Source organism: Copidosoma floridanum, unplaced genomic scaffold, assembly GCF_036245765.1.
Source record: "Copidosoma floridanum isolate Cflo_tuat_1 unplaced genomic scaffold, Cflo_Japanese_pri ptg000004l, whole genome shotgun sequence".
Taxonomy (NCBI): domain Eukaryota; kingdom Metazoa; phylum Arthropoda; class Insecta; order Hymenoptera; family Encyrtidae; genus Copidosoma; species Copidosoma floridanum.
The window spans coordinates 19,535,947-19,540,523 of NW_028321881.1; positions in this window are offsets into that span (position 1 = coordinate 19,535,947).

A 4,577-nucleotide genomic window follows, 5' to 3' on the forward strand; every position below is an offset into this window, starting at 1 on the left:
CTTGATTTTCTCCTTGAAACATTCCTGTTGAGTTAATCTGATGAGTAAAAGCTTAGCTTGAGTGATGAGTTCTGCAGTGACAGCTACGGATGATTCCTAGTGTGTTAGTAAGGCCTTGAACTTGGCACAAGCAAGTAAGAGGGTGGCTGTGATACGATAGAGTTTGTGCAATGTGGAGCTGGACTGAGTGAGCCTGAGTAGGAACTCCGAGTCTGAGACTGATGAAACCAATGCTGACACCCGACGCGCCTCTATCTCATCCTCCACCTCAACGTCACTCGGCTGCAGAGGCCAACCATCCTGGGGTTGTATCATCCACTCTGGTCCATGCCACCAGAGCCTATGCTCAATCAATTGTGAAGTGAGAATCCCTCTAGAGGCACAGTCAGCAGGATTCCCCTTTCCAGGGACATGTCTCCAATGTGCTGCAGGGACCAGATCCTGAATTGCTGCAACTCGATTCCTGACGAAATCCTTCCACTCATTTGGATGAGAAGAAATCCAATAGAGTGTGACTGACGAATCTATCCATAAGTGAATGTTGCTGATATTGAGTGTGAGTTGGTCGGTGACATACTTAGTAAGTTTAGCCAGGATGAGAGCTGCTGTCAACTTCAACCTTGGTATTGACATCCTCTTCAGTGGTGATACTTTCGTCTTGGAGCAGACGAATAAGCTTGACGTGGCTGAGTCTGACTTTATCACCAGGTAAATTACAGCACCCGTAGCATCCTGAGACGCATCAGCAAAGCCATGGAGTTCCACTGCAGAAGAAGGATGGGCTCCAAGCCATCTAGGAACCGTCACTCCGGAGAGTTTCGCTAGATCATCTCGTATTTGTAGCCACCTCTGAGCGAGAGCATCTGGTATGGGTGTATCCCATGTAATTTTGAGTAGCCACAATTCCTGAATGATGAGTTTGGCTGCAACAATCACTGGAGCAACTATTCCAAGAAGATCGAAGATTTGAGATATTTCTGAAAGAATTGTTCTCTTCGTTGGACTTTGACTGAGAGGCTTGAGTGTGCACTGAAAGGTAAGATTGTCTGAAAGTGGTTTCCAAACCATTCCGAGTACCTTAGCATCGCAGTCATCGAGAGAGAGTGCTGATTCTTCACTGGAGTTCGAGTAACTGAATCCTGGCGAGTTTAAGTGCCACTTAGCCAGGGGCAATCCGCCCGCCATGCACAGCTCCTTGAGTTGGAGGGCCTGCTCGTTCAACTCATCTGGAGTCTCCGCTCCACCAAAAATGTCGTCCACATATCTGCCGCCGGTGAGAATCCGGGCCGCCTGGGGGTAACGGTGCCCTTCATCCTTCACCAGCTGCAGCAGTGAGCGTGTGGCCAGAAATGGAGCAGGCCTCGTCCCGTAGGTCACTGTGGTGAGCTGGAAGTGAGCTTCCTCGTGAGTTTGGCTATGCCAGATGATTCGCTGAAGATCCCAATCGTCTGGATGAACTTAGCAGCAGCATGGCGGCCCAAACAGTTGAAGCACAAAGGCTTTTCGTCCACGAACTGGTATCGTTGGTCAATGGAGAGGGCCGCGAATGCCGGACAGCGAGCAATAAAATGTTGCTGGTTGCAGTACGTGCACGGAAACACTGGAGGAGCCGGTCTATCATCCTGCGACCGAGCCGAATTCCCAACCCGATTCTGCTGAGCGTTGCGGCCCGGTTGAGTGTTGCCGAGCGGATGAGTTTGACCTGTATGAGCGTGCTGAGCTTTGCTCGGTTTAGATTGAGTCTTACTAGATGTGGATGAGTTATCTTGTCTCTTGGTTGACTGAGCATCAACCATCTTCAAGGCTTGGGCCCACTCGATCAAAAACTCCTCCAAGGCTTCGCACGCCGGAAAGTCGGCTCTTGCAGGTGTCGATGTTTCCCACGCCTCTTTGGTGGGTCGATCCAACGCTCGGAGCAGCTCATCCACGAACAAGGCATCCAGCACCTCTTAAGCAGAGCCAAGGCCAGAAATAAGCCTGCGGAGCTTTCGACTCTCCGTTGCCAAATCCATCAGCGACCCAACGCTGCCAACACGCATCGGTGGAATGCGTCTCTTGGCCTGCAGCAGCTGTGCGAGCATAAACCGCTTATTTTCATATCTCTCGAGCAGAGCATCCCAAGCGATCTTGAAGGATTCAGCAGTGAGAGGGAGTCCCTCGATGAGCTTTGCTGGCTGGCCCAAGAGCGACGGTCGCAGGTAGTAAAGGCGCTCCAAATCGGTGAGCCTCTCGTCTTCCAAAATACTTGAGAAAAGATCTCGGAAACTCACCCATTCTGTGTAGTTGCCAGAGAATTGCGGAAGCTTAATCTCCGAAAGCTTGCCTCGTTGAGTGTGACTGACAGTAGTTGATGCCGCTGATGAGTTTGCCTGTGGATCCGGATGGGCAGCGAGCAGCCGGGTTATGAATCTCATTGACCTCGAGTATGCCTGCTGCGCGGCTCCCGACGCACTCTGACTGAATACTCATTTCTGAGCAACACCGCCGGGCACGTCTTTTCAATGAGAGCATGCTCACGTTTGAACTCCTCATGGAGCGCGACGCAGTCCTCTCTAAGCTGCATGGCCTCAGCGTGACTGCACTCCGCAGTCGCCTCCTCAGCAGCTTTGCCACACTGGCTCAGGCCAATTATGCGCGCTCTCTGTGACTCGATTTTCGCGAGGAACCCGGCCGGAATCACATTTTCTGTCGAGCGCGTGCCGCGCCCCGGCAAGCCGTCAGTCACATAAACCCGCTGGCCATCGATGATGGTAGTCACAGCGACATCGTCACTCGCAGCCGCAGCTGCTGCATCGGCCCTCTCCATTGTGCACTGCCACCGGATCACTCCCCAATCACCCCGATCTGGCTCGAAGGACCAAAAATGTACGAGGCGTATGCGTTAGCACACACTAGGCTCGGATAGGGTGATTGGGAAAACACAATAAAACACAATAAAATTAAACAGCATAAAAATAACAACTTTTAATGTCACTCACAGGCCAAGAAAACACAGTTAATATACACAAAAATTGTAAAGGTCAAATTTATACCGGAGAAAATAAATACTGTCTATATTCTTAAAGCAACGAACTATTGAAATATATAAAGGTGAAGAATGTAGAAAGAAAAGAGTCAAGTTGAATAACACGATATGTAAATACGCACTGGCCTTGAGCTCGCAAGAGATTTTGAAAGTTCCTCGAAATAAATGTAAAACTGAAAGCACTGATAGAGTATAACTGATTGAAATATTGAATAACTATAAACCACTGTCTGTAAAAAATGCACAATTACTGTCTGTGAAAATACACAAGAGTTTCACTGAGTCTTGCTGTTGATAATCACTGGTAGTTTGATGAGATTAACTATTTGAGCTGGTCTGAAAATTATGCAATGAGCAACTTAAACAAAGCACTAAGTGCACTGCACTGCACAACTGAGTTTTGTCCACTGTATAGCGAGAGTTAATCAGAAGATTTACACTAGCATTTAAGGTGATGTATGCACCTTTGAATGCTAGAGTTTGGAAACGTAACTTAAGAGAGTCTTTCTTCGTATAATCTGGCGCTTACATTATACAAAGCTTGCCGCGTGAATACGCACACACACACCTGCAGCGCGCCAAGTCGACCAAGCGCGTCGACACTTGCGGCAGATTCACTCATATCCATGCTATAAATGAAGAATTTCATGTAAACAGAGAGTTATTTTCTTTAGAATTTAAAATTATTACTTTTTCGTGAACCACTACCTTTTTAATTTTGCAATAAAATAAATTTAAAAAATAAAAAATCTTGAAAATACTTTTTTTTGTAGAACAAGACTAAAATATGTACAAAGATTTTTCAGGGTATGTTTCACTATTATTTTATCATTTTAAACATTTAATCCAAAAGTATGCAATGATCGACACAGCTTTTTTTTATTTATTTTGTTTTTTTTTTCTCCTTTTGTTATCCTACTCGAACTAAATTAGTTCAAAGTCCTTATTTTTCGTCATATTTGACACTGAAAAATAGTAAGTTACAATATGAAGATAAATTGTAATATTTATTGGGTCACTTAAAATAAATTTAAGATTAAAAAGTTAAGAAAACAAAATGGTGAATTAAGTATGGTGGACTTTATTTTTTAAATTTCAAAAGTTTTAATTTTCAAAATTATTATCATAATCTACTTGAAATGTTGAGAATAAAATATATTTTTCTACCTCGGGCGTTTTTGGTGTGCCCTCGGTACAAAAAATAGAATTCACCACATAAGCGCCATTGCTCCGTTACTACTTTACGTCCCTCAGGTCCTGCATCGCAGGTCCCTCATGCCGCAAAATAGCCTTGGAGACGACCGCACTTATCCGACGAAAACTACTATTGCATATTTTTATTTAAATTTGCCATTTTCAAAGGAAAAATTCATGAAGTAATAACATTTTTCGAGCATAATGAGATTTAATAATTTCGCTTTGCATATAATAGTATTAGTATTGTTCAAAAATTTATTATATACCATTTGCTGTGAGAGGGAAAACAGCCAGCGCTCTAGTCAGCGATTTTTTGTAACGCTGGCTGGATAGTGGACGACTTCTGCGATGGTAA